This window comes from Stegodyphus dumicola, chromosome 5 (genome assembly GCF_044657685.1).
Source record: "Stegodyphus dumicola isolate Sdum_Otavi_A_Nest chromosome 5, ASM4465768v1".
In the NCBI taxonomy this organism is placed as follows: Eukaryota; Metazoa; Arthropoda; class Arachnida; order Araneae; family Eresidae; genus Stegodyphus; species Stegodyphus dumicola.
Window position 1 is genome coordinate 64,275,507 of NC_140772.1, and position 25,724 is coordinate 64,301,230.

The 25,724-nt window shown below is 33.9% G+C and overlaps 1 protein-coding gene across 1 annotated transcript in view; it reads left to right on the forward strand.

Annotated features, from left to right (window-relative positions):
* The window catches only part of LOC118186995 (atrial natriuretic peptide receptor 1-like), a 1,070,353-nt gene that overhangs the window by 2,050 nt on the left and 1,042,579 nt on the right, over positions 1-25,724 (forward strand). The window lies entirely within an intron of this gene.

Genomic DNA, 25,724 nt, shown 5'->3' on the forward strand with positions numbered 1-25,724 from the left:
AGGGATACAATGATTATTAAATGAACCATAATCGAATTGAGAGACCCATAATTTCTTTGAATTGTAATATCGTTTTAACGACGTGAATCAGTATATTGTAATATTACAATGGTTTAACATTACAATTTGTATATTGTAATATTCCACCACTGCAGAATCCAGAATTATGGTTATACAAATGAAACGTGTTTGGTTATAGGAAAAACCTGCCTATGAATTATGAAAATTGAATTATTTGCTCTCAGTAATGCAATATATTTATTTTCATTTAGGACTGCATGTTTTTCATTTTGGCACCAAATACGTTATTAATTCGATAAACATTTGCAATTTTTAAGGAAAACTATTCGTAAATTTGATCAGCTTGAATTATTTGCAATTATTGTAATTAATCCTCAAAATTTGAAATATGCTTATTTGTGAATTTCTTGACGTATTACTGCATTTCCATTACATTATCTTCTATAAATGGTTGACGTTTTATTTTACAATATTTTTGAGTAATATATAACCAAAATTTGAAATAGGAGTGGTCGGCTTGGAATTTCAGTCAGAAAGTTTTTAAAATTTGTTGACCTTATAATATTTTAGAAAGTAGCTAATGAAAAAGCTTTTCTCCAAACTAAGGTAGAAATATTAATTTAGCGTGTAAACTAAAGTGATCACAATATTTCAATGAAAATAAAATATAGCAGCGTATAAAAATAATGAGCTATAATCGTATTGTTTTACTATCATAAAAATGTCATAATTATTGATTAAGTGCATAAATTCAGTAATGTATCGAGGAAAATTTCAGCAAGTATGTTTACATATAAATTTTGATTTTTTGATTCTAGATTGTCTTTAGGGCATGTAATAGTCATTGTTTGAATATACTTCTCACATGTGAGATAATTGAGTAAAGCAATTTTATATTAATTTTATACAATTTTTATCGAATTATTAATATTTTAGCGCAATTAATTTTTATTCAGGACTTGAAACATAACAAACAATTATTATATTTGGATAACTTGCATCACCGACAATTACAGAAACTCAATTTTATTGTGAAACTAAAGTAATAAGTGATAAATGCTTTATTATAGTTACTCCAATATAAGATAGTATGGTTGTAAAGTAATTTCTTTAATCATATCTTATATTAATTACACTTATTTAGTTTTTTGCTTTCATAGTGGTTAATATTTTATGGTTATTATTTTATATAAAATATTATAAATATTGCAGTTAAGCTTCATTAATAAGAAATCTACCTTCATAATATTAATAAAAGAAAGTTTGTCAGTATAATTGTTACTCAGTCACGCAAATCAATTTCAATCTTGTTACCGAACTGTGTTTGTAAAACAGCATAATTAGTGTATTATAAATGTTCATGAATTTTTAATAATGACTACAAATGACGCACATTAGAAGTTTAAATAGTAATATCAGATAGGCAACAAAATATAAAACACACATTTTCATTATTCTATGATTTAGTTGTTAAAAGAATGTAAAGGAATCTGACAAGAACTAGAAGCCAGAAAGAATGCTTAAAAGGTTTTCAAATTTCAGTATTAAATGAGTGAGAAAGAACTTGAAACATATTTTTACTTTCTTTTTGCAGCTTTGCCATCATTTACTGCCCCTCATCTTCCTATATCTCTCTGCATAAAACAAGGTAACAAATCTAGCATTTTATAAAATGCAATTAATCTGGAAACATGAAATCGCATGTTATGATAAATAGTTACATCGCTGAAATTTTTGCTCTAACATCCCCGCTCTCGGCGGGAACAGAGCGGGGGTGATCATTCAGCCCCGCTCTGTTCGATATGGTGGTTAACAAAGCCAGCAGCCAGCTCATTGGGCCGTAGCCAGAGAAAGTTTGTGAATGTTATGTTTGGGAATGGATCTTTGGTCCCCTTATGTTTGGGAATGGTAAAAGATCTTTTCGGCAAGAGATTGTTTGTGAATATTTTTGAGGCATGGAGGCATTTAAAAATCCATCAAGAAGAAAGTGCCCTTAAGCGTTGATGATAGATGAAGAATGCTTGCTACGAGACCATCCGATTCGGTCGCCCAGTTTTTCTTAAGCAAAACTGAAAAGGAGCTGGACAGAGTCGTGCTGTCATGAATTAGACGTCTGAGACCTTGGCAAATGACATGCGTTTTTCCACTTAATGTATGAATATGTCAGAGAGGTGTTTAGAAGTCTCTGCGCCCTGGCTATGGGTATAAGCAAAAAACAACATCACGTAACAATTTCAAAGCTGCTGAAAACTTTGTAAGGTATATTTTAATTTGATAACAGTTATTTTAAGCTTATCACTTTTTCCTATCTCTTCTAGCTTCAGCTTACAATTCCTTATCAGAATGAGTTTTAAGAATAGCGTTAAATATAAATGAGAAGTAGATAGTATTTAAGTTCCACTGACTTCGAGAGAGAGAGTTAGGATTCCTGAATAGCCCACGTTTGCCTTTTGGCTACGTCTCTCTAAACTGTTATTACGCTGGGTCGTATGCCATGCCTTTTTATAGCTTCACCTGCTAAGTTAATATTACTGGCCAACTAGTTTAGAATTGTGTTATCTTCGGCTAAATCTCTTTGGTTAATCATCAGTTAATTCTTACTTCTTACATTTTACATTTAAGTCCAAGTAGAGGCTTTGCTGTACGCCCTGAGAAAGGGGCCAACTGTTAAATCTTTATTTTGAGCAAATAAAGGGTAATTAACCCTTCTTGAGTTTACGTTTCTGTTCTTGGCGATTATTCGCTTAGTAGCTCACTAGGTTCCTCGTCTTTACATTTACACATATATAAACATAAAAGGAGACTTATGCTTTAATAAGTGCAGACAGCTCCAAACTATGTAAGGGCTAATAAGAACAGACAATCAAAAACAGCACTTAACAAAATTACATAGGCAATTCTGGGACTTAAACGTTAATACATTGCAAATATACTGCCTGACAAAGGAAATGCTTATCGATGAAAAAAAAATTGGAAATAAGATCAAAATCTGTAGCTAGACAGAAAACTAAGCACTTACAAATGGTTTGATTTTCAAATATGTGCAACGACAATAACATTATATAGGGCATCTATAAGATTCTTCGATCTCATTTTGAGCAGTAAAGTCTTGAACAAGCTGTTGCATCAAATTGCCAGAATTTTGTTATCGTGCACACTGAATTGTAGATATGACCCCATAGTTCAACTTCGTTTCGCGGAGGAGGAAAGTTATTTAATTGACACTCAATCATATCCCACAAACGTTTGATTGGCGAAAGATCGGGTGATCGAATTAGCTAAGGGAGCAATTGCAGACCTAGCAGTATTTCAGAGTGAGCCAAGCAGTATGTGCCTAGGCGTTATGTTGTCGAAGTAATGGCATTTCGGATATCCTAATGATGCTGAAGAAAATGTAGCTGCAGCACGACATCAGTATAGCAGTGACCCATTAATGTGCCTGTTATAAGTACTAATGAGAGACAACTGTTAACATTAATGGCAACCCCAAGTATTATTCTACACAGAAGAGTAGATGCGTTGCTGGAAAATGATAGCGGTTGCCATGTCGCCTCCACAGTCTCAAACACCGATCGTCATTCGGGAAACAACAGCGGAGAGTAGCTTTTGAAGGTGCCAGTCACTCCATTCTCCACTCCACGCAACTCTGCTGCGACACCTTCACTATGTTCATTATCTGTGAACGGAAACATTCTTAAAGCATGGCTCGACATCAAATCTACCTGAAGAAACTGTCCATGTCGATATTGGAGCAATAAAACATCCTGTATGCTTCGCAAAATGTTTCCATTTGTGGGCTGTGGATGAGAATATGGTATAATATCATGTGCGAAGATTAATGGGCTATGATGTCCGTGGTATTGGCAAGGAAACCGACGATGCTGCGCATTTCTTTCTTGGGTCCAAATCCGATCAACATGGCATCAAACGTGCCACTGCCGAAGTTGATAGATTTGCGCGTTATTTGGAGTCTTGTATCCTGCGCGCTGATCATTAGACTGGCTTGCAAATGTAGTCATTTGTATGATTTGCACGAGCACAGACATTTACGTACATTGTGTTTGCTTCTTCAAGGGACGCAGTTTTTTTTGTAAAGTAGTGTATTATCAAACCTTTCGAAGGAAATTTCTTCGATGGGTTTATTACTTCAGTTTTCGGATTCCGTAGCATGGCAAAATAGAAAGTGTTGCTTGCCTCTTGAGAAAAATTTTTTGTTGCAAGCCTCATACGTAAGCGAGTTAATGAAATAAGTGTAGATATGACCATTATACTCGTATTTCGAACAATTGTGTCTGTTCTTTATTAAATGAATGTATATGTCTCCTCATGGGATTAATTTACTGCGAAATAATATGAGAGCAAACTCTTTCTGCACCTGGCTTTCCCAGTTTGAACAGCTAACGTTTAATGCAAAATTTTAAATTTTAATCCTTAATTTTTACAGAATAAATTGATAACTAGTAGGCGAAACATAACCAGCATTTAAACTATTTCAGATATTAAACTAAACCTGGCATACAATCAGCTTGAATCTCTAAAATTAAAGCCGCAAAATTAAAAGAGAAATGATCAGCTCACCTTTCTTTTTTAATCTTGTGACTATCATATTTTTAAATTCCTTTTATCTTTTGGAACTCTGAAGCTAAACCTTTCGACACGTTGGATTGCAATCTGAAGTTTTCACAATCAGAAGCCATTTTAATTTATTTTATAAATATTCTGAAATTTCTCCCCATTTTTCTATCTAAGAAAATTATAAATTCAGTTTCATAAGGTTTTAAGTAAACAGCGAGCTTGGAATATTAATTCTTCTTAAGACATTTAATGCTTAAGTGGCTTTTAGATGCTTAAATATGCATATCATGTTTTCGTAATAGTGTTCATGTTAAGCGTTAAATTTGCTACGCTTTATGGCTTTTTGAACGATAAATTGTTGAACTTCAAATTTTGCAAAATGGGACATTGGGAGAAATAATGCTTTTGTTATCACTATCATATTATTCGTTATTCTCCGTTCTTTTAAATATCGTTATTAATTAAGCAGAAAGTTAGGATAAACTGCTATACAGTAAATGTTTCTTTGTATAACAAGAGCGTTAATGAGAACAGAATAAAATGTATTTATGCGTAATTACAGGTAGAAGTAGGCGGGACACTAGAATTTTACTACTAATTATTACACTAAGTCCACTATACTAATTGTGCTGTTGCAACCCAATTTTGATCAGATGCATGATCCCATTCTTTTTCTCTTACCAAAGAACTCGAGTGGTCTTTTGGATAGCTGGTATTTTAAGCGTCCACATACCGCGCAAACACTACTCACAGACATCCAATAATTCTCCGAGATTCGAGTCCTTGCCCAATGATACGGAGGCCAGCATCGCTAACTACTATCCCAGGGAATCAGGGAAGCTATGTATGATTAACAGAGTACCAATATTATAACGCTAATGATGGAACCAAATTTAAATCCGCATTATAAGGGCACTCGCGTTAGAGGGGAGTGTTCCTTTGAAATGAATCGAATATCTGAACAGGATAAGAAAACTTTTTAAGCGCATTTAGCCACTTTACTGTTATCAGTTTGAGTTGTAGCCTAAATATCTGCTCAATTCACAGAAATTTGGTCTAATTAACAGATAAATAGGGACTTGCAAAATTTCATTTGTCATCAGCACAAAATGAGTTGGATTGGACGGATGCTAGATTAATTGATTATGGCAAAGTACGGACGGGTTATCTTCAAGGAAAGGATACATTTGTGAGGGATTTTCTAAGGGAAACCGGCTCATATTCAGGTTACAGACGGGCGGAAATACAGAAACATCCATGCAGTCAGTCCGTTCACTTGAATTTGAATGCGGATCTAACTGCTGCTATTTAGCGGCTTTCCCGTTTGACCGCTGGAATCTAGATCGTGAGTAAGCGTTATCAAGTTGAATAACAAAGGTTATTATTTCAAACACTGTTATATTCATAATAGGAGACTTATTTGCTTAATGAACTGCTGAATTGCTGACAGGCATGTTGTTTATTCTAAGTCAATTCAAGTATTATGCTCGAAAACCCCGAGTAAATCACGAAGTGTCCTAGAAGAGGAGAACTGAATTAACAAACTTAATAGTTCTAGTCTTCACCTGGCTTTCAGTTTGATTGAAATTCAGTATATATGCTTCAGATCAATGATATTGGTAAATAAATCGATCAAGTTCAGTTTAAATATCGTTATTTCTAGTCGCAAAGAAATTGCTGGACTGAATTTCTGTCGTTATAATCTCATTTGGCGTAAAATGCATCCATATAATCACTTTGTCATTTCACTGTGATCATAACTCTAGTCTGACTTATCATGTCTGTGTTTTGAGTTTAAGTGAAAATGCGACCTGTCACATGGATTTGATATCTGCTTTAGGTGAACTCAATCAGACTGTAATAATTCTGGTAAAATCAACTAGATGAAATTTTAAGCACTTTTAAATAAATTAGAATTTTAACTACAACATGAACTTCTTAAAAAAATATTATGAAAAAGATTTAAATTTCTTTTATAATTTTCAATTTTGATATGCATTGACCCCTTTTCCTTTCAGTTAGCCGGTCTGCTTCTGGTTTTTTGGTTTTTGAATTCGTTTATTCCGTACTGAATATGAGATGGGTTTTAAACGCATTATTTATTTTAATTTGTGTGTTGTGCTGTTGTGCCTTATCTCATTCGTTTGACGGTAACATCAGAACGTACCCAAGAAATTCATCGTAGCAAGGACTGCAAAGTTGTGCCTGCCGTTGGCAAGAGCCTTGATCACCATACAGATGACAGTACGACTTTGCTCAATTCCGCCCTCTTGAGAGGAATTTCAGCTTGCCGCATATTTACAGTGCCCTCATGCAGCACAGATACTATATATTTACAAGCATCTATGCCTTCTCTGGGATTCGGTACCCTTTGGTACTGCAGTCATCGTCGCTAACCACTATTTACTTAAATTTGTTTTGCATTATTACCACCACTTGTTACTGGTTTCACCGGGCTATTTAATTAGGCCTTGAACTGATTTTACTTTGTATTCATTCTTTTTATTAGTATTTACTCTTTTTATTATTTCTTTGTACTTATTCTTATTCACCGCGATATATACCACAATTATATACCGCGATATATATACTCACAAGAATTCTTTGTTATCGCAACCGGTGGTCGTAGACACATAACCCCCAAATAAACAAGATATTTATTTTCAGCTTTGTGTAGTTTTCTTTATATCTAACTCAAGTGGATATTATTTTTTCTTGAGAATATAAGTGGCCCTTGTTAGTTGTTTTCAGTTTCTTTTCTCTAAGGCAAAAAATTATTTCAGACTGAACTGTAATCGATTAAAACCGTTAAGTTATCCCGCCTTCTTAGCATGCCTTCCTGGTGTAGTGGTCAGCACGCATGACGCGTGTTCGAGAGGTCCGTGGTTCGAGTCCCGGCGAGGGCATTGCTCATTTTTCACCTTTCCTGCTTCGAAATAACCTAATGACTCTACAATGGCGCCCGAACAAAAAAGGGTGATGGATGATGATTCTCCATCACCAGGATTTGGCGACTGGGTCCCGTGATCCTTAGTCGCCCTTTAAAAGGGGGCGAATATATAAGGTATTTCTGCCATCTTCTTAGTATTCCTTCGTGGTGTAGTGATTGACATAATCGATATTCGAGAGGTCCGTGGTTCGTATCCCGGCGAAGTCTTGCTCATTTTTCATGTCTCCTCCTTCGAAATAACCTAATCTCTCTACAAAATAATCTGAGTAAATAAAGTCGTTAATTCTTTTACAAATATTTAACTTTTTTTCAGTGGTTAAAAGTATTCGAGTATATTACTTGCTTCATCATTGCTTTTAACTTCTAATTTTAAAATTTTTTTGAAAATTTTAGATGTGGATATGTACACATAATTTTGAAGTTATGTGATTGTCTTGGTGGAAAAAAGAGGAAATACCTGTCCAGAAACAAAGTAAATAAGAAATGTAAATTATATTCAGGAAAAGCAGCTCATTTTAAATCATGTTAATGGAATATATGACTATAAAAAGAATGGGCAGTCTTTTCTTCATGCCTTTATGTTTTCTGTAGCTATTACGCATAATTTTACTGAAAAACAGTAGAAAAAAATGAAGGAACTAGAAATGAGAGACTGAACTCATTTTCTGAAAATGTTTAGAATTTACATGAAAAATATTTCAGTTATTTGTTTTGGGAGAAAATGGAATAATTTGCAATTCTGTATTTGCATGACATTCTTGAAGAATCTTTTTATAATCATACTGCGCAAAATATTTTTGCTTTGATGTATTTGTCAATCACAAAAATAAAACAATAAGGAGTAATGATTAAAATTTAATGTTTTTATACGCGAGGAAAATGAGGAAGAAAGTAAATTATGAATTAAAAAACATTAATGCAAGATGTAGGGGGAAGAGTTATTTGTGTATAAAAGAGGTATATCATTACGAAAAAGCAAGTGTGAATATATTGAGATGTTTGCAATTATTTTTAGCATCAGCCATGAATAAAATACAATTTCTTTCAGAAGATTAAATTAGAAGTAAGTTTCATTATTTTATCTCTCTGTCCTGTTAACAAGCGTAATCCTAAAAACTTATTCTTTCCCATTCCTCGCAGATTCACATTTTACTTTCCGAACAGAATATTCGGAAAATGTTTCTAAAGATCGAGAGACATGCTAGGAGGAAATTTTTTAATACGTTCATTAACTAAATTTAAGTCATAGAATTATATCAATTTTTATTCTTAAAAAAATCTGATGACTTGAAAGGAATTTGAAGTTAATTCTTCTAAGCCTCTGTTAGAAATTTTAAATGTAACGCCTAGTAAAATATTCTTGATGGCAATTTTGTTATAATGTATCCTGTAATTACTTTAGCAACTGACATACGCTGAATTTATTTGCTGTTACCTATGTACTATTCTTTCTAGCATGGAATAAATGATTCATGCTTATAATTACTTTGCGTAGTTCTTACAGATTTGCACAAATCATTGAGGTGTTGTATAATAATGTAGCATATTGCTCGGTAAATAATTCTTTGCCTCCGTTAATATGATATTCATAATATCGTAAGAAGTCTAAGGGTAATTAAATATTAATTCAGTACAATCTAAGTAGAAATTTAGAGTTATGATGTTATAGCAAATCTACCTTTTAAAGTGTTTAATAAGATGATATATATATAAATGAAAAATTTGTTCCATATATTTATTTATGTGTTTAATTTTAAACATGTTAATTATATGTTTTTTATTACGTGGGATATATAAAACATTTTTGTTTTAATTATTTCCCAAATTGATTTGGAATGTATTATTTACATGCGTAGCAATCCGTTTCATTAACTTTGGATGAATATTCTGTTTATACTTTTTGTGCTCAAGACAAGCAAACAGATAACTAGTCAGAATATCGAAGAAAGGTTTGTAGAGTCATTAGGTATCTTTGAAGCAGGCAAGAGGAAAAATGAGCAACGTCTTCGCCGGGAATCGAACCGCGGACCTCTGAAATATGCGCCCAGCGTGCAGACCACCACACCATGAAGGCATACTAAGAAGGCGGGAGAAATACCTTAAAGGTAATTCGAGTGGTAAATAAACCGATACAAAACTGGAGAGATAAGATTTTAGACTTAATAGCTTAGAAAGTAGTGACTCAGTGCTGAATTTTAAGATCATGTCATAAACTTTTTTTTATATATTTGTTGAGAAATTTGCATCCCCCTTGCATCTGCGCAGCCCCTTGCGACGCAAAAGTAAGACTGTGTGTCTCCCTGATGTGGCTATCCGTGAAGTTATCGACGTGGCTGTAGTTTTCTCCATTGTAGCGTAGCAATGTGATGCATGGAATACTGATATGGAATGTAGCTGTCGGAAGACAGGAACGAGAACAGGAGTCCTTTAGAGTGTGAGGTTCAAGTTCCGAAAAATATCATCAACGAAGTAGTGTATCGACTCGTAAACAAAGTATCCGAGTAGCTAATGTAATGGTAAAGTAAACTTGAAGTAACGCAGCAGTTATAATTTTCGTGTTTATACCAGTCAAGTTATCACGCTGTTATCCATATTATGCCTTTTTTTCACAGGTCATAGATTGACATGATTTATTCATCTATTGTTTTAACTTAAAGGAAAGCACCCATTAAAACTTTTGTTTCACTTACATCTCGTATGCTCCTTTGGTTAGTCAGAAGACTTGAAAACTTCTGAATAATTATGAAAATTTTCTTGAAGAAAGCAAACAATTGCCATTAATACCACTGTTATCAAAGATGTAAACTTTATATGGAATTAGGTGGTTTCATTCCTTTTGCAATGTTTTTATCATTTCAAAGAATCCTGATATTTTAGATATGAGGAGGATGTTGGATTTGTCAGAAATATTTAAATCGATAAACAAAATGCCAATACCAATTGAAATATATCGTATTAGAAATATATAGAATATAAATATGAAAGCATCTTAAATGTGAAACAAGCCGTCTTATTAAATAGAATTCAATTAACCTGTAATTATTGAAAGTGATAAGAACATCAATAGATCTAAACGGAAAACTAAAATGATCTGTTTGATCACAATATGTTTCATAAAACTGAATTCTTGTCAAAAAGAAATAGATTTCAAATAGAAGTTGAATTACTGCCCATGCGAATATCGTTAATTTATAGGTGCAGAGATTTTCAAAATCACAACTTTTAATATCATTAATGTGATATAACTGTTTTGATAAGTTTTCATTATTTTAATAATCTAGTAATGGTCAGGAGGTAAACTAGAATTCTGTCAGTATGAAAACAAACGTTTTAAAATTTGCTTTAAAAAAGGGAGTCTATGTTCCTTTTGTAAATTTTGGCAACATTGGCAATAAATCTGAATTTAATTGGTGTTTTATGAATTTTTGGTAGAGTATAAAGATTGGAAAATTTGCTATAAAAGTTTTATTAGCAATTTAAATTTTTTAGAAGGCATTAAGTTCTTTTACTGTGTTTTTTCATCGTATCTGAAAAATTTGTATGCTGTATTTTTATTTTGTTTCGTTTCAATTATTTCATAAAAGAAAAGCCTTCAAATGATGCTAAAATGATCAGTTGCGGTATCTGCAGAGGTAATGATAATATTTTTCGCATCATTTTTAAGCATCTGGCTGTATTTAAAAAGCTCTGGGTAATTACTGAAAAGATTAGGAATTTTGGTATTGAAAATGAAACTTTCGTGGTGGGTTCCCTCACAGAAAGAGCTCTTTTTAAGAGACCAAAGGCACATTAGTTTACATTTGGAACATCAGAGGGCTTCGTAGGAATATGTTGAGAAGATATATATGCAACATCTGTATCAGTCTTTATTTCTTCAAGAACTGTAATGGTACTTTTCGAAGAATGATTTATTAAATTTGAGTTAAAATAATACGCCTAGTAACGATTACTACGAGACGTTAAATCAACAAGAATGAACGCAGTATTCATAAATATGCAGGTCTGTATTTAAGCATTTGAAACTAGTCCGAAACATTACGTTGACTCTTGTTGCTTTAACTCTTCCAATAATATGACTTGTTGCTTTCTCTTAGTGAAGTTTCACACTTTAAAAGGTATTGGGATAAAGAAATAAAATTCCTTGTGAATAATATCAGAAGTAAAACATTCTCTCGTTAATTTAAAAATTTTCCCCCGTTCTTCTTATCTTTCCTTTCTCGTTGTAAGTGAATCCTCGACAATCATAAACCGCTTACGGAAACTTTGTTTTGATTCACAGAGAAAGGTTTATCCTTTTATTTATTTATTTATTTTTTTTGTTTTCTCTACATGTAATAAGAGGAAGAGTCTATCTGTCTGTGTGTGTGTGTCTTTCGTTTGTGCTGCGTTAATAGATCCAGGGCTACAAAATTTGGTATCTAGGGTTCCATCTCTAGACAAGAGCCAGTGCACCTCGAAGCGATTTTTTAAAAATTCGAATGAATTTTTTTATTTTATGTTTTGTTATGAAATTGCATCAAATTGGCAATTTTCTCTCATTATATCAGCACTGTTACCACTCTAAAAATGAGGGCGATAATTCTGTGCAATTTTCAAATTTAACGTTTCTCTTAGATACTGGGCGTTTGCCGAGAGAAGGCAACGGGAAGTTGGGTAATTTATTTATTAGGTTAATTAATATTTGTATTAAGGGATATTGCTTATTTCATTGTAATTTCTTTATATGTAATACATTTTTATTGAATTTTATTTTAAGGGGATAAAGTTGTTCTTTTGCAGAGCAAAATGCTGTGCACTTTTTAAATTTACTATTTGGTGTTCCCTTTAGGTATTTTTCGGGTACATTTAAAATCCAGACGAAGGCCGGCCGCGTAGCTGCTAGTTTATAATAATTTGCAGTCATTTAGGAAAAAAAAAGTGTTACATCGATGGCCCTAGTTTATTTTCATTTATCTCCTGATAAATAGTTTTCATTTTAGGTTCTAACAGTTGTCCTTCGTTGATCCACATGCTTCGGCAAATGCTTTCTTTCTTTTCACCATCGACGGAACAGCTGGCCCACTGGGTTAGGTGCTTTTCAGCCTGTTGGATCCCATCGATGGAATTAAGAATAAATGCATGAATAAATTTAAATAAAGAGCTTAGTGCTGTGTCCTCCGGGCATTGGCCACGAAACGAGGAACATTGAAATAAGGACCAAAACATGGAAGAAGGTACATGGTGGGACTGCTGAGACTAAGCGGAACACTTTTCACTATTATCGTACATGTTAGGCATACAGTTATATTAAGGATGTGCTATAATAATCAGGTACAGATGTAAAGATGATGAAATACATTACAAATTGTAGAACACATTAAATGAGTCCTGGATTAATCATAATATGAAATATAATTAAAAAACAGCAAACAAAAAACACACAAGAATTTAAGTAAATTAATATATATATACAAAGCGGGCTGCTGACGGCCCGGTGTCAAAGGAAAGAGGTCATTCCAGGCTGTCAGCAATGCTTGTAGCAATAGTAGTGCGGTATCTAATGCGGTTGAGTGCATATTTATTCCAAATTGTGTTCTTGAACCGTACATTCATATTGATTGCAGTTGGCCTTTTTAAATGTGAATTCTTTGTGTGCGAGCAATGAAACAGATAGCGATCTGAGCCACCAGTACTGCCACAAATACATTGCTCTTAGGCGAAATCTGTAAAGATAGGACATAAATGGGTCATGCCCTGTACTGCCACAAATACATTGCTCTTAGGCGAAATCTGTAAAGATAGGACATAAATGGGTCATGCCCTGTCAGATACTTTGTGAGATGCGAAGAGCTGCAATTTAAATTGTGGTTAACTTTTGGTTGGAACTTTTGGTTTATCATACAGTCTTCTGCCTGTGGTGCTTGTCTCCCAGTAGTTTTGCAACTGCTTCATTAGTTCACATTTGAGAGTAGTTTTCAGATATTAGTGCGGAAGGGGCATACCAATGCTACTCACGTGGGGTTCATTGGCCGAGCCTTTCGCAATCATATCCGATGCTTCATTTCCTTTAATCCCCTTATGGGATGGATCCCATTATAGCTGGGGTCTCAGACTTGCAGGAATCGAAATTAATAGTTTTGGTATATCTCTGACAATGGGATGTATACTGTGGCCGCCCTGGATGGCCTGCAAGCTTGACATTGAGTCTGTGTAAATTACTTTATAGCTGCCATAGTTAGCAGTAAAGTCCAGAGCTGCCTTTAGGGCTGTAAGATCTGCCTGAAACATCGAGTTACTGGGATGAAGCTTTTTAGCCCAGGAATGGATTATGTGGTCACCCTCCATTGCACACCAGACACTGCCAGTCCCGAGTTCTCTTTTGGAGCTATCAGTATATTGGCTAAAGATTGTAATGCACTTGGAGGATTACAGTTTGCTTCTATATCGAAGTCTGCAGGGTGGCAAGGAGAGTGGGCAATGTGATTCTCGTAGTACGAGAATACATGAGTCTTATTCCAAATAGTAACGTCTTGTTTTAGTCTGATCACTCTCACCACAACACTCTCGCTCTATTCTATCAAGTGCAGGGGCGGTAGCCCAGCCAATACATTTAATGCAGTTGTAGGAAAGGTACGGAATCCTCTGCAGATGCCCAGAAGAAATGGTCTTTGCGCGGAGTTCAATGCATGTTGCATGTTAATCGTGATGCCCCATATGGAAACGCCATGAAGAGCTATGCGTTCAGCGACTGTGCCATACCATATTATGAGCATCTGCGAGGAGACACCGCAGTTAGCAGCAGCTGTTCTCCGTATTGTATTAGACAATTTATGCAGCCTTTCTTTAAGATCCTTGATGTGAGTGAGCCAATAGAATCTGTCGTCTATAATCACACCCAAATAGCGGAAATGTCTCACGAATTGTATGTTTCTGCCAGGAAGGTCTACGCACGGAGTATGTTCATGCCTTTTTCTTGGGTCGGCAATGCTGACCCAAGAAAACGTTTTGATAATACGTGTTTGGCAAATGCTGGTAATCTTAGGTTTTTAGCTCTTTTAACACGTTGACAGCGGAGCGAATATTCCTTGTTCTTTTCATGTAGCGGCGCTTGAATTAGCAACCCGTTTCGTGGGGTGGCGCAACGGCAAATTATTAAATTAAAAAATAAAAAATTATAAAATTAAATTATTATATTATATTATAAAATTATATATTTTATAATATAATAATTTTATTTTTTTGATATACTGGCGTATTTTAATATTTTTTATAAACAAGCTTGACCCATCGGTGAATCATGCCGGCCCGCTGAGCAATCAAGCATGGCCCACCGGTGGGTCATGCCGCCCCACGGAACAGACAAGTTTGACCCACTGGTTGGTCATGCCGCCCCACGGAATAGACAAGTATGACCCACAGGTGGGTCAGGCCGGCGTCAACGTGTTAAGTTGTAAGTCTTGGCTTATTATTTTATTTATTGTTATTATAGATGTATTTAAAGACTTTGCAATTGATTTCTGCGCCGGCAAAGTTTCTCTTATTATCAATGATTTAACTTATTAGAATGATTTAACTTATTTTATTATTTTAGAAATATTAGAACAACTGCGTACATTTTTCGGGTACTTATTTTGAGTTTTCTTGTCATGTAGAAGTAATGTTTGACGGTTGTTTGTTTACTATTAATAATGTTGTTTATTTTGCACTTAGAAATTGTAATATGTTGCATTTAACGACTTTTTTTCTTTAATCAGCAGGACTCTGCTTTTTAGTTTTGCTTAATAGTCCAGTAAGTTTGCTATTAATTTAAATTTCCGATTTGAAAAACTTTATACTAAAGCTTTACAACTTTTGTTTTCAAATAATTTTGTGATCTGATGAAAAACGCTTAGAAGAATCTTGAATTGACCAGTAAATGTAACATACATGAATTAATAAGTCTCTGCACTTGTACTATAATTAAGAGCAAAATGTTTTTCTTAAGAATTTAGTAAGTTTCCTCTAAAGAGATTTTTTTTATATTTTAACAATTAAAATTTATTAGTATAAAGCATAAAAAATAATCTGAAACTGCTTTTTGCATCTAAATGCAAAAGAATGTTGAAAGCATGGTATTTGTCTCGAGTTCGATTTTAATAGCTGTCTGATTGCATTGCATGAAGATTTCATTCCTATGCAGCATGTTTTTCTGTCCTCCAGAGTAAGTTGAACCATCCTTCTAATGCTCCATGAAAAATTATTTTCTGTATATTCCACGTGTACCGTGTACCGCGTAGCGGTGTGTAACGAGCAACCAACAATTCGAACTATATTTTTAACTTTTAGGTATATTCTCCATATAACGCACACACGTTTCCTTACGAAGAAACCTGAAAAAAGTCATATGCAATGCGTCTATCTTTTGAAGCCATTCACTCGAAGAATTTTTGCCAGGCTTTCGAACAATGACATACTGAATTGACAAGTGATAAGGAGAACAATATGTGTATGCAGAGGAAATCCTTGAGAAAGTAAGTAATTCTGTGAAGATAGTGGGTTGTATTTAATAGAGGCGTGCATAAGAATGTTATTCTAGATTTTCGAGAAAAGAGAAAAATATGATATGATACAAATAAAACAATTGATGTGAAGAGTATAAAAACGGTTCACATAAAGACAACAGGTCACGAAAAATCCACCTCACCTTAGTGCTTTCCTGCTTAACGGACGATACAAAATTAAAACATGTATATATTTAACATATATTAAACATTTATATATGTATATATTTAAAATATTTTTGAAAAAATTACATGGTTATTTTTAAAAGAAAGACGATGCTGAAATATAATTTCTCGAAAGGTGTTTTTATCAATGTTCACTATAAAGGATGGATGGACGAAAACCGTGTGAAATTGTGGATAAGAAATGCTTAGCAGAAGCGTCCTGTTGCCTTAAAGAATCCAGAAAGTCTTTAGTCTGGGACATATTCAAATCCCATCTAACGGATAATACGAAGAAATTGCTGAAAGAGTGTAATACTGACATGGTAGTAGTTCCAGGTGGATTAACGCCATTAGTTCAGGCTTTTGATGTACGCATCAACTAATCATTCAAAAAATTTAAACGACAGTGGAATACGACGACATTAGATGGTGAAGAAACATTCACAAAAGAAGGCCGTATATGTCATGCCAGTCTAGAAATAGTGTTAGAGTGGGAAATAAAAGCATGGAATGAAATTAAACTCGACATAATGCGAAAACTATTTAAAAAAATGTCGCATGTCTAACGATGTAGAGGGATCGGATGACGTTCATTTATTTATGGATTATAGTAGCAATGATGGTGCAGATGAAACAGAATTCAATGATGTGCTTGAAGATATACTGGAAGATAAATGTGACGAACTTACGTTATCCGATAATGAAAAATTTTACGTTCGTAAGGTGTGTTATTTCTTTTAAATAAACAACATTTATATGCATGAAGAAATCTGATGCAGCAAAGTATTTGGATACATATTAAAATTAATTATTGTTGTGCACAAAACATACAACATATTCTAGAACACATAACAAATCAGCATATCATTCAACAGACGTATATATGAAGTAACTAAACAACTAATTAACCAATTTTGAAATCTAAAATTTCTTTCGTTGCGTAAAATGCATAAATAACAAGAAAATGATGTGCAAGTAAGAAACAAACACGAATAAGCGAGAATGTGTTTGATGATTATCTTTCATTATTTTTACAGAATGTTCTTCATAATATTTAAATGCAAAGAAAAAATAGTCAAGTCTCAATCTTTGTTTCTGTCGAAAGAATTTGTTTCTGCCAATTTGCTATTAAAACTCAGAAAGTTTTTTTTATTCATTTGATAAATGCCTTTAGCAATTTATTCAAACACATCGGAATTTTAAGCTGAAAAGGAGCAAATATTATGAATGAGCTCCAGCTCTAATCTCGGATAATCAGAAAAATTTTCAGACATCATAGCTCTGAAAGGATAGTTCTTGTGGGCAAATCTGACACGTAAGTCTGCGCATTTATTCTGACCATTCCCCTGCACTCGTATCATTTGCTTCCACGAATTTCCTTCTGGTAGAGAGCAATTCATCTTTCCCCAAGACATCAAAATAGTGTGAGAAAGCAGTCTAGTGATGCACAAAAGTTGAATATTTTTCGTCATCTTATAAAATGATACTTTTCTATTGTGGTTTTTTTTTTCCATTTTCCCCTAAAAATGAGAAAGTGATATTTTTGGCGTGGTGATAACTCTTGTCTGCAAAAGTTTGCGCTCGAATTATGTTTTGTATTGCAGTCTTTTATTTATTTTTGGAATGCATACCCGTTATCAAAGATATATATCTAATCTAAGGTATATTATGCCTATGAGGTTTTAGGACTAAGTTTATACAAAATCGAAAGCTGAAGAAAATAATATTCTTACTATTTAGTCTTCCTTTTGCAGTCCTTGTCAGTGTAGCTAACGCTTAGCACAATCAAAAAGCTGTTGGATTCCTACGTTGAATTTATCTTTTAAAATACTGTATAAGCTTCTGATTCATGTTTTCTGAGTTTCTTTAATGCTGTCAAAAATGATCTTCGAGGTGAGATTTCACGTCAGGAAAGCAGAAGTAGTCTGTAGACGCAAAATCTGGAGAATAAAAAGGCTGATTGATAAATGTGATATTTCATTAGAAACACTAAGCTACTTATTCTACTGCACAAGAATAGAAAAGTGTGGTGTCACATTGTCGTGCAGCAGGGATTAGTTATTCAAATAAGGCTTCTGAAGCCTGAAGGACTGAATTCTTTTCAGAAGCTTTTCATTATGCAGTTATAATGGAGTTATAATGCATGGAGGTCATTGTCTATACCTCACGGAAAAAAATTCTTGTGACTTATTCCTTTGCAGTAGTTTCTCTCTCTTTCCATCATGCTTTCATAATATAGCACACTCGGCGTGTATTCGAGAGATCCAGGTTCGAGTCCTGGCAATGGCATTTTTCATTTTTCACGTATCTAGCATAAAAAAACCTGATGTCTCTAAAGTGGTGTCCTGACTAAAAGGTGATGGATAATAATTTGTCACCATAAGTATTTGACGACTGGGTACCTTAATCCCCAATCATCATTTAAAAGGGGAAATATATAAGGTATTTTCTCCCTATTTCCAGCATGCGTAACAGTAGCACATTCGAGAGGTCCAGATTCGAATCCCGGTGAGGACATTGCACACTTTTCGTCTTTCCTGCCTAAAAAAAAAAAAAAAAAAAAAAAAAAAAAAAAGTCTAATGACTCTACACAGTCAAAAAGGATCACCAACATTACCTTCATTTGAGATTTTTAAAACCGAAGTTCCTGTGGCCGCAACAAACCTTCTCCAACCCAAGCAAATGGCTGTCGTTTGTCTAAGGTTCATTACCAAACCATCGCTTTTCATTTTCAGACATAGGTTTGAAAGCTTTTGAAACGTGTTTCTATTTTTTCCGTTTTGTAGCAAAACTTTATTGTCAGCTTTAGAATCTATGATAGCAGATATTTACTGGATTTAGGCAAATTATTACCTACATAGAATATATTTTCCATTAGCAGACGGTATGTTGGGAAAGCAAATTGAGTTGTAACAGTAATAAATACCGTCAATAATTTGCCAGTTTTTCAGGAATTTCTTAAAAATTGGTTTTATAATTCTGTAGACATTCCGTGTATCTCGAGTTGTATCATGAAGTGCTTTACACTGTTCGAGATTTTTTTCAAAATACACTATGACATAAAGCTATTTGTACAAAATAATTTTAAAGCTGCTGCATGTAACCGGTTTAACATGTTTTAGATGCAAAACATTAGGCTAACTCATTTTGCCTTCATTTAGTGCTTTTTTCAAACAGCCTTATCATTTAAAGGAGTGCCAAATCTATTTGTTAATTCCTTTCATCGTTCTAGAACTCCTTTTATTCATTCCATTCATTGGTTAAAATGTTGCACAAGTTCTCCGTTAGGTTTAACTACAAATTGTTTTCCTTCTGTTGAATTTTAATTTCTGGTTCTTCTGTGATTTACCAGCAATACAGAAGGATATTTAAACCCGTACTATTGCCATTATCTCATAAGAGAAAGGTAGGACAGGAATTTGGATTCAAGTCTTTATATCGGAAAGAGTATAGAAATTTAGCTTCTTGTGAGCAAGAAGAAATGAAGGAAATTTGGTCATTTACAAAGAGAGCTGAGTGGTTATTTGTAGATGAACACATTCCAGATTTTATCTTTCCGACCAACTGCCCTGTACCAAATGCACTTAGATCAGAAGATCACTCTCAAAAATAAGTGCAAGAATATTCCTTATCTTCTTCAAAGCTGCAGTTAAATATCCTCCCCAATTCATTATTTGACGTCCACGTCATCCAGACGAGTTCATTGAAAAATGTGGACTCTGTCACAATGCTTGGCTTGTCATTGTAATCATATATTTACCGAGCGTTTTTTTTAAAAATACATTAAGTTAACACAATAGCAGAAAGAAGAAACGTTTTCATAAAATATTCCAACATTCGCGTCACGCTATACATTGTAGGAGCAGCAATTACAATTTGTAACCAAAGGTAAAAAGCTTTAGAGACATTAGTTATATTTTTAGAAGCATGAAGTGATGAAAATTGAGCAACCGTCTCGCCGGGAATTGAACCATCAACCTCTGGAATACGCATCCAGCCTTCAAACCACTACACTATGAAGGCATGCTAAGAAGGCGAGAGAAATACCTTATAAGATTAGTACTTTCTTTTATATATATGCCATCATTATTTTCGAAACTTTCATAGAATTATACATGGTTGATTTATGATGAGAATGAAGAAGATGAAAGTTTCTCAGTTTTGAAATAGCTCTTCCTTTCTGAAATTATATTTTTATATATTTCAATCGTGGAATGATATATTTCAGAGATAAAGAAGTAAACACATAAACATCTTCAAAACTAGATTTTTAAACGACGTAATATTTCATAGTCCTGAGCAGATTTTACTTGGCTGTTCGTGGGCTCAAGCTTAAGAGATGCCAACTGGCATGAATGTAAAAACGCTGTTTCTGTAGATCTGTGAGTATTAATACCTTTGTTTTTTCTTGCAGCCGCAACTGCACTTAAATATTTATCGAGGTAAATGCAAAGGATTTTATACATTAAGATGGTTATATTTTATACACTTTGTTCCTGTTTCTTTTCTGCAAACTTTATGTTTAGTTGGAAATCCTTCATACAGTAATAATTCATGCGAATGTCATGATAACAACAAAATGTCAAGATCACAAAAATGTAGTAAAAAGATATTTCTTTTCCCGCTGAATGTCCTTTGGGTTATTAATCAGGACCTATTTCGAAGTGGCAAAAGAGACAAATTACAAAGACTGCTACGGTTGGTTGCATGATCAGTGACAAAAAGAGGAAAGATGAAAGAGACAACACTGGCGATCATCAAAATGGCTTGCAATCCTGTATCTCTAAGAATGTAAGACTTTGCTGACGTCTGCATTGAAAAGCTTCCAAATGAATCTTGAGTTTCTGTTCACGCTTCCCTGAACAGAAAATAGCCTTTCCCCCGGGATTAATGACCATTGCGTCCATCTTCGTTTTTCTCTTTTATTCCCTTATTGAAGTTATGTAGTAGACTACTTATAGAACGAGATTTATCTCAAAGCCATTTAATACGTTTATGAAATTTTACGAAATAACGAGTTGTTCTAGCCAGTATGGGTTCTGTGTTGAAGTATAGAGAATTATTTATATCGAACTCGATAGAAAGCCCTATGCCTCTTTTTTATCTCCAAATGAATAATCCAGATACACTTTACAATTGAGGTTTGTTTGAATTCGAAATTGTAATACTCCGTAGTGGTAAGATATTAAACCTAATCATGTAAAGTGAGGCTGCGGAAAATCATAAATTATCATCTAATTGCTAAAAATCGGTGTCAGAATTATATTAACTTGCTTGCAATAATACATCATCGAATGTAAATTCATTACTTGATAAAGGCAGGACGAAGTTTTCTAGTATTTGATGATATTTCTGCCATGTGAGGTAACTATCACACTTGCTCAAAATTTTACAGATGTTGTGAAATCTTAATAAACGTGTTTCGTTTATGGCCTTCGTGCTCAGGCTTGAGGAAGCTAAAGCATATTTCAATGTACAGCTTTCAGAATAATTTGAATGCATAAGTGCTCAGGTACTCAAAATCCAGTTCTCTATTAATCAATTGTGTAATAGATAGCATCCATTTCAATATGGGATACACAAATAAATCATCTCACTTTAATGGCTACTTGTCCTGTCAGTAATGCGAGATGATAGTACTTTATGGCATGTATAATAGTAACGCAAAAGATACTTCAAGGTATATACTTCAAGAAGCTTCTTGTCCGGTGCACACACACTCAAATGTCAAAACCATTTTAAACATTATTAAAAAAAAGACATCAGCAGGTTAGATCAGCAGGTTTAGGTCCTCAAATATTCAAACGAACCTGTAAGCTGTTTGTAAGAGACATGCTTTTACTCACAGAACGCATTTACCGTTTTAAATATGATCATAGAAACCGTAAGTGCGTTACGTAGATTATCATTTCAAAGCGCGTGGAGAATTTCATCAAGCATAATATTCATCATAAAGCGCTTAAACCTAATCGAATATGAAAATATATCTTCTAAAATCATGTGTATGTCAAAATAATGCTTGTAATTGATTTATATTCAATAATGTGTAATTGGTAATTATTAAAAATTAAACCATTTTTGGATGTCGATTCATAGAAATTAGATGATACCGCACAATGTAATTTTTGGCGGTTTTCTTTGATCTCACTTCATTTCAAGGTTAAGATTGTAAGGTATATTTTAATTTTATAACAGTTATTTTATGACACTTTCCAATCTCTTCTAGCTTCAGCTTATAATTCCTCACCAGAATGAGTTTTTAAAATCGCGTTTAATGCAAATGAGAATTAGAAAGTATTTAAGTTCCACGGACTTCGCCAGAGAGAGTTAGGATTCCTGAAAAGCGCACATTTGTCTTTTGGCTACGTATCTCTAACTGTTACTGCGCTCTGCTGTATTAGGTGCCTATTGGTAGCTTCGCTGGCTAATATTACGGGCCAACTAGTTTAGAATTGAGTTAGTTTCGGCTAAATCTCTTTAGTTAGCTCTTATTTGTTACATTTTGAGTTTAAGCCCAAGTGGAGACTTTGTTGTACGCACTGAGAAAGGGGCCAACTGTTAAGTCTTTATTTTGAGCAAACAAAGAGTAATTAACCCCGTTACACTTAGTTATAGAATACAAGTGAAGAACACTACAAGATTAATAACTTCCCTAATTCTCGATAGAATGTGCTGACATTACTTTTAACAAGCTGAGCATATCCATTTTACTAGAGAGATTTAATTTGGAGAACCTGAAACTTTGCAAGTGAAATCTACATAGAAAAATTCATTCTGATGAACTAGGGAGCGCGGGGAGGTTTAAGGTGGATTTTGTCTATTTTCTGCCTATTTTAACCCTCTGACCGCCATGGCCGGCTTCATCCGGTCATGAGATGTTTGCCTAGCTTAAAATTTACGATATTTTGCTTTCTTACTTTCTTTAATAATATGTATGTCATCTTAATAAATGTATGTTTATGAAAATAGAGCCTAAAGTAAGTAAATGTACAAATTTAGCTAATAAAGGCTCTTTAAATACAGGTTTTCATGACAGATAAAAAAACCCTAGCCATTGAAATTTTGTTGAAAATTTAAAAGTTGAAATTTTAAATTGAAAGTATGTTTTATAGATCGAGCTTTTTTTATCCCGTAGAAGCTATTTTGATGAAAACTTAAGATTTATCAGTTACCTTAATTTTCGCGAACATGTAATTAGCATCTAAACTTCGTGATTCTTAAACTATTAAATATTTGTCTAACCTTCTTATACCAATTATCACTTTTTTATTACTATAGAATCTAGAAGCCCTGGACGCGACAATAGTGAAAGCAACTAAAAATTTCTACTGTAGACTTGTATTTCACAAACTAATATGTTAATAAAACTTAACAACCGCTTTTTGCTGGCTGAGAGCATTACAATACTTTAAATATTTACAAAACAAATAGCACATTAAAGACTTACAGTGTAACTTCAAATCTAGCGTGACTATTAATATAAACTTACAAAGTCAGAGCTCACCTAAATAAGTCCAGATTGTCAAGTCGGTAGTCAAATATGAAAGTAAACAGTGCTATGGCTGATGTTGCCCAACCCTAACTTCTATTCTCGTTTGCTATTTACACTTAATTCATTACAATTTATAGTGGATCTGATGAAAATGATAGAAGTGTAGGAAAGATTTAACTTAATACCGGGTTAGTTTAAATAAAGTTGATAAATGTGAGAACAGCTGGTCCATCTCTGGTGCATATCGTGGCATATTGTGTACTATTGTGTTACTTAACACACTATCCTTGTAGGAAGCCAAATAGAAACCCTGTACATTCAGTAAAATAATTTCGAAGTGATAATAATATTGCAAATTCTGCTTTTTTCAAACTCAAAGTGAAATTTTTCTTCGTTGCGAAAAGGTACAAATAAAATATGCGGTCTCAATAAATTTGTTAAAAGTTTCGAAAGTCTAGACACTATGATCGATAAAAGAACACAAAAATAACAGCATTAGTTTACCTAACGATGACCTGCTGATTTTCACTATATTTAGTATCATGCAATGTAGAAGCATGTTTATTTATAATTTATTTACGCATGCAGTAACAAATGACTTACTTAAGAGCGTACGTATAAATACCAGTGTACCCACTTACTTTTTTAATGAATATTTAATAGAATTCCATTTGCAATCCTTTTTTAAAGACTAGAAAAGCAAACTAACAAGAAAGGAAAGCTAACACAGCTTAATTAGACAAAAAAGTTGTCTTTTAAGAACTCTGGAAGTAAAAGATTATAATTTAAAGAGTACAGACATTCTGATACATTAATTTCTAATAATTATTTCTGTATTTAAAGTTGATTAATGAATTAATTGCGTTTATTATAAGCGTGTATTTATGTTTTCGTATAACGTTAATAAAGGAATAATTCTGGCAAAGGAAGTTTTAGTTTGCTGTTCACAGAGCTTTGCAACTATCATTCTATTCATTTAATATGAGACCTCTGCATTCGTACTCCATTAATTAAAGCATATACGAATCACAAAATGTTTAGCTTTAGTTGTGGTGATTCGTGAAAATTTCAAAGCCTTTTCCTTTAGTCTGAGACTTCTTGAGGAGCTACGGTATCATGAAACAAAGGACAATCTCTATTTCATAATTCGTCTAATGGATGGAGTTATGGACATTCAAACATATAGTCCGTAACAAGAAAACGATAATTTGTAATTGCTGAAAATATTTTTGAGAATCTGCAACGAGCCGTTTCTGAGCTTAAAAATATAAGGATATATCAAAAGGTTTCCGTACTAGCTCTGTTGATAAGATATATTAATTTAAATTAGTTTAAACATCATCTTCATATAAACAATTAATTTAGCCATCATGCCATCTGTCTCAGCGTTCTTGGTACACTTGCATGCGGCCTCCAGATCATTTTAGGAAGCGAGTCCGGAGATTCGTGCTGGATCTCAAAATGGCGGGTTCTGCTCAGGGCTCAACATTCAGGGAAAGAAATTGGTAGTGACATACAGCATACTCAGTTCGGACTTCAGGATTGCCTGCGCTAACCCATAAGATTTAATGACAACGCTTGAAATATGAATGACTTTCCTCTGTCAATTCTCATGCACAAGAACTTCTCCGTTACCTGTCATGCACGAATTCTGGAGGCATATAATTACAGAATTTAGCATTTTCAGAGGTGATGCTTATGGAGACGCTCCCAGATCACTCATAGTTTTTAAGCGATATTCTTCCGGCCTTTAAGAAACTGTGCCCGTCGAAACATATTTTCATCGCTGTAAGCTAATCGAATGATATTCATTGTTTCTGTGGTCGACATTTTCATGATGGTCCTTTGTTCCATCTTTCTATCCACGATGAAAACACGTGAAAACAAAAACGTCACTGTAACAACTCCCAACAGCGATATTTTATTGTCACACGGTCTTATCAAGAATGAAATCTCTCACAGCTGCTAGCTCAGTCGTATGCTGTAACTGGCTGACGCTTCC